Here is a 12,196-nt window from a genome sequence, read left to right on the forward strand (position 1 = left end):
ATAAATAGACATAATTTGTATCATAAGTAAATATAGAAATTATCCTCAGCACCGAATATTTTTTTTTACTTTATTGTTAATTGTATAAAAGTAAAAAAAAAACATTTCTGTATTATTTACTGTATAAGTTATTTTATGTAGTATTGTAATATTTAAAACGTGGGATACATATACATAGCACTAAATAATTTCCTTCACTTCCCATTGGTAAATAGTTTCTCTAGTTTCTCTTTTTTTAAGTTACGAATAAATTCAGTAACCAACAATGAGAAATATATAACAAATCGTCATTATATGCAATGTAACAGTTTTCAGTAACAGTGCATATCTGTGTGATCTTTATGCTGTTTGGGTGTGTCTAATTACTGAAATACTTGGTTTTAATACTGAGCGCAGTCGCGTATATATACGCATAGGTGATAATAACTAGGAGAACAGCGTATACACACGTTTACCATTCAAATAAGTTAATAAACCTCATTTCTCCTGTAATTAAACAAGATATGGTGCCTGGTCTCGACTTTTTTTTATAAAATAATCATAATTTATTATAGTTATGTTGATAATTATATGAGAATATTTTAAATTGAATTTTAATCGGTTCACCTATATTAAAATTATTGATCTTCGTTTCGTTGCACAAACAAACACACCATTTTTATTTTATATTATATATTTACGGTAGAGTATTGCGATAGCGTTCGAGTCTCTGCCCAAGTATGACGTGATTGCCTTCAATAGAAATCTGAATAGGCATTAAGGCTTGTTTTTTTACTATTGGATACAAAGCATAACAGATTTATAAAGGCAATTGTCTGTATCTAATAGGTTAAAGATAACTTTATTTTTTAATGACCTATGTACCATATATTGTGGTTGTGCATTTCTTAGTGAAAAGCATTTTAACAAATGGCCAATTTAGTTAAATTTTTGACACATAATTTTAAACTTAATCGTATAAGGTTTCTTTTGCAGAGAGTTGTATTGTTAAGTAATAAGATGGATTGTATTTCTGCAATCGATTTCTGTAAAGTCAATCGTCAATAATGCAATGACAAAGACTTCCTCCTCATTAGGACCAGTTGAAAACGCCCAGCATCATGCGTGTTTCGACTACCTTAGCGAAAATCTTCCTTGTCATTACATAAGGGTTCAATTTGATACCAATTTCCGTTAAATTTGGCTCTTCTGGTATTCTTATTTTGAGGTAATAAGTTATATATAATTTATATATTGAATAAATATTATTATTATACATATATAATAAATATTATAGAATAATTAATATATTAGCTGAATAGAAATGAAATTGAACAAATAAACAAATAATTAATAAAATAAATATTGAAGCAGGTAATAATTACGTTTTTAAAAATCCTATGTAACACAATGATGAGCGAGGAATAACTTACTATGAGGCGAATGCCTTGATCGTCTTGTAATTTAATAATATAACAGAAAACTTTAAACGTTATGCAAGTCTTTTATTACACTATGTAATAATAACCGTGAACTTTTAACCTAAATTAAAAAATAAGATGTTTTTTTTTAAATATGTTTAAATTGTAAGAATATTTTTAAAATTATCTCTGAGTGGTCTCACGAGATCTCGCGATACTAAATATTTATTAATTGTGCACGTTAGTAATGTACATAAAAAAAAAAATACAGAACGTTAATAATGCGGGTACCAGCCAGTTGATTCTGACAAAAAAGAATATCTGGAAAGAAGCCGAGGAATTGTCAAGTTTAGACTGAGCTGGAAAAAGCCTCCTAACAGTGCGAGGTTCCTACGAGTCTGTACCATATGATATAGCTAATATTAATGAAAAAGTTTTTGGAAATAAAGGCTCATTATAAAAATGGCAAAATATTTTGTAATAAAGATTTTTTTTAATGTAATATATGTTCAATACCGAATGTGATTTATTTGTAATATATCCTGTGAACAAATAATAAAAACTGATCAGAACATTTTGAATCGATTACGGCTATAACCTATTTATTAAAAATTCTTATCAAAGTCGTGGTGACAACTATCTTACAGTTTTATTATGACTACCGCCTACGATAGTTAAATCGTCACTATCGCTAACATTAAACGTCATACGCTCGGTATTTTTATAGGTTATTGATAACCGCGAAAAGTAAACGCAATTTTTGTGCAGATCCCCGTGCGTAAGAAATTTTCAAAATACAAAATAAAAATCATACCTGAGCAAGAAAACAATAATGTAAATAGATCTTAGTATACATGTTGTTTGTATATATTAGTATACAGTATGTAGTATATAGTAATATAGTACTAGTATATAGTATACACTAGTATATGTTATCTGTTCTTTCAACAACAATGAAAAAGTTTGACAATAACAAAAAAAGTAATTTGGTATGTTTATACAGCGATCACAGCACGCGAGCCAATTGGTCGTTTACCAAGAAAGGGTTTTGTTTAAAAAAACATCGAAGTCGTGCTTGTTACGTGAGACATAACATTTGACATATTTCGTGGCCCAATTATTCGCTGCGGCCTATTTTAAACTATAGCACAAAACAGAAATGTGCCAAGAGTAATATTAGTAATATTAACAGGTCAAGTAACATGCTAAGCGTAAAGACAGGCTGCAAAAGAAAAAAAAAACAAACGTATAATTTATTTGAATTTCGAACGTCGAACGCTTTAAATATTCTGGTTTGATTTTTTTTTTTTAAATACAATTCATGTTATTTACCATTCTAATATATGTTGCACCGTTAGCATAATTCAGTTCGTTTAAATTTAGATCTCCGATTTTTGCACAGAAACTGTATGCAATGTTTTAATCACTTTTCGTAAAATGTCAATGTAATTATTATATTACGTAACTATCTGTATTGTTCGCATTTCGAACACAAAGAGTTCCGGATCATAATCACAACCATTAAGGGTTTTGTTACTTTTGATTTGCAATTCCAAGTCGTTATGGTAATTGCGGAATAATTATAATTTCAAATTATTTAACAAGAAATGTCTAACATGCAGACAATTTAGAAGCCTGCGCTTAAAATGCTTAGGCTGTTAACCTTATTTGATATTGTATATGTTAAATTGTTGTAATTAGAAATCCCTGGGGGAGTGCACGATGAATATTTTGTTCATGACAGCGTCAAACATGCCGTAGTCGCCATTTACTGCCATAGTGTTTATTAATAATATGTAACAGTTCGAGCCGAGGCAGCTAAGGAAGTTCTCGAATCTTGCCTAAAATGAGGATCTCAACTTTATAGGATCTGTAAATGCGGTAAGGCAACAGTGACCATCTGCCAAATAAAAAAACCAAACGAATAGACAGATTTATCAAAAAGGCAATGCCGGCTTTCGAGTGTGTATTTGAGTACAAAATAGCAATAAACTATAGTATTACTAGAGTTATGGTGGTTTTTAAAGAATAGATAAAAAATTCATTCTCGTAGATTCTAAAAAAATTATGAATAAAAAACCTTGCTCGAATGAACACTTACGTAGCATGTTGGGATATATGTTAAATGTATATTCAAGTTGCTAGAAAGATAAATCTTATTCATTCACTATTAGAAAGAATAGGAAAATTGAATGACTTTACTTAAGGCTACATGCTGTGAACACAATCCTCAATAGGCGAGTTTGTGTGAGTTGTGACGTCATCACCGCCCATAAACAGCGAAGGAATAGATCTCGAAATCGGCACGTTCTGGGTATGTTTTGTACGTACAACTTTGTTTTGTTTAGTCAATAACAATTAATGTTGTTCGTTCAGTTTATACAATTTTAGCGGTTAAGGTGGAAAATGCCAATAGCACCTAACCTATATGGTAACTAAGTACGGATATTATATAAGTGTTACTCCAAGAATTCTACAGATGTATGTATGTCTTATAATTAGTTTTTTTTTTAATTTTAATCTGCGTTAGACTGTTGCTCAAGTGGCATTTGCAAATTCCGGAGGTTCGAGGAGACAGTGCATAAACGGAGCATAACCTTATTTTTTTTTAAGTAACTAAGCTCGACGGCGCTCTGGGGAGCCTCGAGTCAGCCTGCTTGTTACAAATATTTCACTGGGTTGGTTGCCCATTGAGCTGTTAGATTGCTTAGGCAGATGCTCCATGTAGTCACTAGGTTAATCGAAAGGACCTCGGCTTGAGCTATCACTCACGATAATATCTATTTAGCAAGACATTTTTATAATCATTTCATAAAAAGTCTTTCAACAAACAGCAACAAGAGCCAATTTTCCAAAGAGAAAAACTGCAAAAAAAAAACAATAACCAAAAGATAATTGTTGACCCGCAATTACATATGATTACGTAAAATAATTTGATTTACCTTCCGTATGGCATATCATGATGTATAAACGAAATATGTGTTTAACGGTTGATTATTTGTAGAGATTCAAGTGGTTAATACAGATTAAAAATTTTTAAACTCCAACTACCGGTATAAAATTATAATAAATAACAACATTTATTTTTTCATGGACAGTACACGTATCTTATTAGTTTTAGTTAATTGTGCTGATTTTAAATCTTTCCTACATATTTATTCATTAATAAATTTAAGTACAACAACAAGCAATATGGATTGATTCGAGTAAGGCTAATCTCGACGCAAAAGACCGCAGTGCCGTTGCGGAAACAAGCCCGCAAAGATAAGACACGAGCAGTAGACATAACTTAAAAATACATTAATAGTTGCTGTATCAATAATGGTTTTGCTATGTGTTTCTTTAAAGGTTGTAGCTTACTTAAATGTTATTACTGACACAGATTTACCATACTTAATACTATTACTTATGTATATATATATATATATACTTAAATATGTAAATGGATACATCATAGAATGCATTGTTATTTGTTACAGAATTTATAAGTTGTAAACGTCTTTAGTATTATAATAAAGAAGTAAAATAATACAAAAAAACTTCATAGGATACGTAAAAAAAGAAAGATTTAGATCTTTCTTTTTTTTACGTTTTCTTCATTTACGTTTTCTTTTTTTACGTTTCTTTCATTTCTTGTCACTGTAGTACTAGTTTGTAAACGAAAATTCAACGCAGAATGCTTATGAAGTACTAAACGAAACAACTGGCATTCGGCCGTTAGTTGTTACGTGAAAAATATCAACAACAATTGTATGGAAACATCCGTAGCATCGATAGAACATGTAGAAAATTGACATGTAGAAAAAATTCTATGAAATTGCTGAAGTAATAGAGTCCTAGAATTTTATTGCTGTGGACAGGTTTAGGATAAACGCTTTCATAGTTGTGCCTCTTCAAACCTGGAGAAACTGAATGGTAAGATACAAACAGTATTTGTCTATGACAAAAGAAACTATACATATTATAACAGATAACTATACTATGATTACAAATAAAAATCATATTTATATTTTAAAATACTTTAACTTTAATTGTGAAACCTAATTAAAGACTCGTTTTAATTAATAATGCATTATTGCATTATTGCCTTAAGGCAACAGCGGTCATCTGTGCGCTTTTCTTTTGTTCGTCTATAAATCTCCACATTCTTTATTCGATCTCGCGGAAAAATTTGTGCTGATGCGACTGTTAGTTTGTCAAAAAGGTTCAAAATGAGAGACCACGATCCAGTACTATAAAACATCAACGGTAACATGCTTTTACTATACTATCATATAATAAAAAGTCATTGAATACTGACAACTTTTCATATGGAATCCACTAACTGAAAATAAATTATCTTAGTTTCTATTTTGATTTCTCAAAATTTTGTGAGACAATCCAAATTTTTGTTAGCGACATGTGTGCATCGATGGTAAAGCTGCTGACATGTTTTTTTGTTTTTCTCCCAGAGATATTGCTGGTTTGTGCACGTGTTGTCCACAAAGTGTGTCACAGAACAAAAGAGCTTCTATTTCGTAACTGTATTAGGAGAAGTTTTTGTTTTACAGTTAGCGATTTCAACAATATGGAGCACGGTGCATTGATTTGTTTTTAGCTTCGGAGTAAGATAATTTTTTTTGAATATTTTCTGTAAAACTACATAGCAGTTATATATATAAAAAAGAATAATAACTAGATTAAACAAACACAAAATAGAATTTTCGTGTCTTGATTTATTTAGAATGCCCTTAAATATTGTATTTTGTTTCATGAAAATATAGTAATTAAATAATAATAATTAAAGTATTATATTAAGTATTGCTGTCATCATTCCAATCTGAAATAAGGAATATACAAATTTGTTAAAGTATAATTTTGTTCTAGTGTAAAAAAATATATTGATTTACAGTTAAATGCATTATGACTCATAGCTATATGTTAAATTCACGTTATACAATGTAACGTTAATTAGTATTACGATAACAAATACCGTAAAGCATTACGAGAATTATTATTTTAACTTTATTTTCTTATGGTTGCGTCAATAACCGCTGAAACACGTTTTTGAACACATTCACGTCAACGAGTTTTATTTGAATAACCAAATTTCTGAATTTGGTTTATATCATGAAAATGTATATGATCATATAGAGAAATAAATCTACAAGACCCTAACTGCCGCTACCTCAAACTAAAACATAAAAAAATGAAATACGGATTAACGATCGTATGTTAATTAAACATTACCAATTTTTGGCGCTCGAATCAGAATTTCAGTAATTAACTAAATCTGTAAATAAAATTGATTGAGAGATTGATTTCTCTTGTACTTACATGATAAGGCTATTAATATCTTACCGGAGTAATTTGATTCTAATTAATTACTGGAAGACAACGTTTACCGTAATTTTGTTTAACGTAAACTAAACACTCATACGTGTACGCATCTTGTTTCTAGGAAATCTTTGATCACAGGATATCCTGGGCGCTATTGATGCTATTTACTTGGAATGTTCTAAATTTAATTCACCATCGTCAACCGCTGAGTTTCCTGTTGGTGGCGTAAAGGTCGTCAACGTGACCGCCGTTTTCAATTATGATTTTTTACATTTTTCTTGATTATTAAATCATATGATTTAATAAAATTTAAGGCTAATAATAATCTTGAAAAATTAAGAAATTTTACTGATCTGGGATATGTTTGTTATATTAATACAACAAACTATTATTAATTCCAATCAGTGAAATAGTGATATGTAGCAGCCTGAGCCAAGGATCACCCGGGAGTAAACGAGCTTGGCTTCCTTAGAAGAGGTCTTAGGCCAGACTCCCTCTGCACTCTGTCGCCTCTAACCCGCGAAACCTGCTAGAGCCACTAGGTAGCTGTGAAAGTCTAGTTATCAAAAAATTTAAAATCACTAACAGTTATCTCGCAAATACACAGTCTTCATATAAAGCATAATTCTAAAAAAGTTGATCATCTACGACCTTAGGGTATTCATAAAAGTAACATGGGGAGATAAAAGAAAATGGCACGTGCTTTATAAATGATATTCCTTAACAATGACATATTAAAATAAATAGTAAATAAATTTTCGTATAACGCCGTTGTCATAACAATTTCCAATTAAGAAAATAATAACCTTTAGTTATCGAATAAAAATGTACTACCATAATGTAGCAATGGTAGCCCAGCGGTATAAGATAGACTTGCGATCGCAGGTCACGTTTTTGATTCCAAGGGTACAATCTTATATAATTATTCACACTTGTGCATTAATTATAAATGACTACCAATGCTAACAAGCTTCCAGAAGGTGGTAAGCACTACTAACTAAGCTACTTTATGTACCACACTGCGATCGTCAACCCGCCTGCAAAGCGTGGTGATTATGGCATATCCTGCCATAGATATCTTATAAAAATCATAATACTGCAGATATCTCCGAAGAGCAGCAGCAACTTGTTTAAAAAACACACTTATGGTGTAATGCAATGTCACATACCAGTTTTTAAAAGATTTCGCTCATATATGCAGTTACTAAACTAGCCATAACAGAAAAAATGTCCAAATTTTTAATAGTAGATTATGAAGCTTTGCCAATGACAATTTGTTTATCATATACATTTTACGAAAGTTTTCCAAATTTAGAAATGCTATGTTTATTTTATTTTATGTGTTACATTGTTAAAAAATGTTCCGGCTAGAAACACCAATGTATTCGTGTAATATTCAACTCCCCTGGTTTAGTCTAATAACGAATCACTTCCTCGGGAAGTCATTTCTCCGGAAGCCGAGAATTTCTGCGGTATACTCGCACATACATACGTTATATGTTATAACGAAATTATTTTTATTTTCTTCATTTAAACAAGCAACATTTTATAAGTAATAAATATAATTTATTTATTTATATTGAGACTTGATAATCTCTCACAAATCCTTCATGGGTCTGTGTATACACATATATAAATATGTTTCACAAGATATCTTAAAACTCTTTCTTGTTTTATATATAAAATTAAAAGTATATTTATAAATAAATCTTAACAGCATTCCCGAGTTTTTAGTTGTTCGAAATGTGTAAAATTTCGTTTGTTGACTTATTTGAATGATTGATATTATAATATATATATCATATTATTGTTAAATTTTATTTAAAAATAGAAACTGTTGAGTTTCTGACCAGCTGTTCTCAGCAGATCAGCATTTCGAATAATCTATAATTAACAGGTGCGTGTAAATTACTGCTTGAATAAAAATATTTTTAATTTGAAAATTTTAATTTTAATTCATAATATGGATAAATATTTTATTTTTTGAAGGATCATAGAAACGGTCCAAAATATCAATCAGGTAGGCAATTTGAGTACAAGTCGATAAAGATACGCCTTATCTCTTCTGTATAGAGTTCAAATGATACCAAAATAATAGTGCCAATATACTTTTCAATATTAGTTGTCCGTTTAATAGACTTAATTGATACCCGTCGTTGGTGACACATGTTCTGCGTTAACAATGGTGGGTACTTAAAGACGTTATTACTTTCTTAACTTTACTGTTTAATAGTAAATTAAGTGTTTTAATTGTGTTTTAAGTGTTTCATTATAGAGTCGTAATAAAGATATGTTGCGGATTTGTTTCTATAAAAATTGTTAGTTTTTGTTTCTGTTGTAAAAAAATTACATGCGAAAATTGTATATTAATGATAATTTTTTTTAAGTGTCGTAAATTCCATATAAAGGTTTTATTAGTATTTTCCATATTAGTGTAAAAAAAAGTTTGAATTTTTTGTTATAATTGTTAGTTTGACATTAAATTAAGATTTCATGCTCGCAATTGTTAAAATTATTAAATGTTATAACAAACAGAGACGAATAGATTAATAAGACTTACCACGTATATTATCGAATCCGAATCAAAACAATTCCAAGTTATTCAAGGCACCTACAAATCAATTTCTGTCCAATAACGCCGTATTTCTTTGAAAACACAAAGTAATATGTAATATAGCGATGAAATAACTATGAGTCTTACAATGTAATTTATCGTATCATTCATCACTGGATAAAGCACTTGTAAACTATTTCATATTCGAAATTATTCAAAAGTAATTCGCGCCAATTTTCATTTGAATCGCGTGCGTCACAGACAGCGGTATCTGTCAGACTGCGAAAACGAATACGATCAACTGACATAACAAGCGGCTGGTCACAATGCGCTCACGCATTGTACGCGGCGGGCAAGCGGGACGGAGTGACTCATTCGTCCATCCACAGCTGGCTTCGTCATTCATAACGGCTTGCACAACGCGAACTCGCTATTATGACGTCACCCTAGAGTCCATATTTGTTAAAATACTACAAAGTGTCACGACATTTCTGTTTCTAACGATTGTCAACGTTAAATCTTGAAGCTTAAAGTCTACTTTTGTTATTAGCGTTTGAATGTTTTCCTGGCTTTGACAACGGCATTTACATTGATCGGAATGATTTACCTGTTTGGTATACAAAATGTTGCACCGATAATCTCAGGTAATTGAAATTTTGCAATTATTCTTTAGGTAATCCTTCTGTCGCGACGGTAATTATAATATAGAATTAAATGACTGAAGTCCCTTTTGCTGAAGAAGATCTATAAACGTACAAGCAGTTTATGGTGTCAGTGATACGTAAGCTTTACTTTGTTTCGGTTTGAATATGGCTTGGTTTATGTAATTACTGAGCTAATGGCATTTATAATGGAATGTCATGTCTTAAGGTGAAATAAATCGATGTGTTGCGCAGGATACGGTAAATAATTACATAATAGTAAAGTACGTAAATTAAAAAAAACTGAAGTGGACATCACGGATCAGCAAGCGCAGCGAAGAATGTCCGCTCATAAAGTGCTCAAAAGACTTGATCCGAAGGCTTGACCAAACATGCAGGCACCTTCCAATGTGTCTTATGGATATGTAGGGGAGATATTTGGCAGAAATGATAATGAAGTTTCTACGTTGGATATAATTCCAAGGTAAACAATTGCGCAGTTTTCAAATTTGACTATAATATTTCATCATCAATTTTTATTATTGCCACACATAAAATATTATGCTGTATGACGGTAAGCATTCACTCACATCAGCGTCACTGGGTTTAAGAGTTGTATTACGCTAGAGGTGCTTAGAACTCATTACAGCTAATTCGAGGGTTCCTTTAGGAATCATAATCTATGCCGTTACATTGTTTATTTCACCGGATTGTGAAGCCGCCAAACTATTTTTGTCCACATAAGCTGATGAACCATGGATAAACTGAACGTCGGTTTTCACTCGAACCACGTTAAGTATTGTAATAATACTTTTATAAAACCGAAGAGAGGGCTATACCTCGATGGTTGCTACTATTGGATTATTGGGAGAACTTCTAACATTACTAATTACTTCTAAAATATTAATCCGACCAGAGCCGCTGTACCATGTGTTAGGTAGTTACCTTTACCTAATGCGGGGCACAGTGGTTTCCGTGGGACAATATCGCTTCTAAAAGTTTTTGCCGTAGATAAGTGATGGAATCTTCAACAAGAACTAAATTTGGGTTCCTAATCTAATGTAGTAGTATTCTTCTCTACTATCTATTATATCTACATGTCTCCTTTTGGTATTACTATTGTATAAACAATAGTTGTGTAAAATATTCTCTCTTTTAACTCTTAAAATCATGGCTTCTAAATCATTTAAAATTCGATATATTATTAATTTTTTTACAGAAAATAACAGATTTCTTAATGTCGCATTCCGCATACGCGTTTCGAGAAAAATGATTTTTTTTAATTTTTAAGATGATAAGCTTTTTTTACAACACTAAGTAAATTAATTAAAATATAAAACCCTGCACTGGAAATTTCTATAAATCATGAAGACAGCGTTTGTATTATAGTCTTAACTTTTTATACTTAATAATTAGTTTAATCTCTTTTCAATCTCTTTTGAACTAAAATGTAATTATTGTCGCCGTTTTTTAAGCACTTATTACTGTACGATTTGATTTGTGAAAGATATTTCTGTTGCCCTTTTCTATGTGCATATGAACTTACTTACAAGACATACCTTTATTAGTCTTACTATATGTTTATGTATTTATGTAATACGTTATCATATTAAAATGCCGTAGATGTCCAAATAAAGTACATAAAAGTCTACCATTTTTAGATTAAAATCATGTTACCACCATCTGCCCGTTATAAAGTTGAGAGGTGATAACGTTACTTTTAGAATTTGATCACGAGTCTCATTTCGATATGAAACACCCTGTAATCCCGTGACTTGGGTACGCATTGTGAGGTTTTTACTTTCTCTTTATTATTCATAGCTTGCGCCATTTTATTTGAATGTTACTGAAAAATTAGATGTCCACATCTTATAGAGTATTATTTCATGTGATTTAAACAGAATAGATATCCTAAAAGAATTTTTCGTAAGTAAAAAAAAAACTTTGTAAAGATTTTTTTGATAGCTTGGTAATCAATCGCTCTTACAACTGCATTAGGGATATTTGTAAACAGTTACAAAAATCAATGAAGTTTATTGTAACATCTTCTTTTTTCAAAAGGCCCTTGGAACTGTCATAAGAAGTTGTTGCCGAAATTTAAGTTGAAGGATGCCAATATAGGAGAGCTCGATTTTCCAACCAGTTTCATTTAATAGAAATATTAACTGAAACTGGTTTCTATAAAATGTTTTTTTCTAGCATTTTTTTTTCATTACGCGTACAAGTCACAATCATTGAACAAACGTCGCAGCAATTTTTTCAGTCTGTAGACACCCATTGCA

General features: G+C 30.9%; 1 protein-coding gene across 2 annotated transcripts in view; it reads right to left on the minus strand.

Moving 5' to 3' along the window:
* moody (G-protein coupled receptor moody) overlaps nt 1–9,552 on the minus strand; it is a 49,626-nt gene extending 40,074 nt beyond the window's left edge. For both annotated transcript variants that reach the window (XM_068772377.1, XM_068772386.1), the window contains exon 1: nt 9,280–9,552. The gene's annotated coding sequence lies outside the window, so the exon portion shown is untranslated. The remainder of the gene's footprint in view (nt 1–9,279) is intronic.
* Between the last annotated feature and the right edge of the window lie 2,644 nt (nt 9,553–12,196).

Source organism: Battus philenor, unplaced genomic scaffold (assembly GCF_028537555.1).
Source record: "Battus philenor isolate CCGP_79_NKW_IND1 unplaced genomic scaffold, ilBatPhil1.0.hap1 SCAF_11, whole genome shotgun sequence".
In the NCBI taxonomy this organism is placed as follows: domain Eukaryota; kingdom Metazoa; phylum Arthropoda; class Insecta; order Lepidoptera; family Papilionidae; genus Battus; species Battus philenor.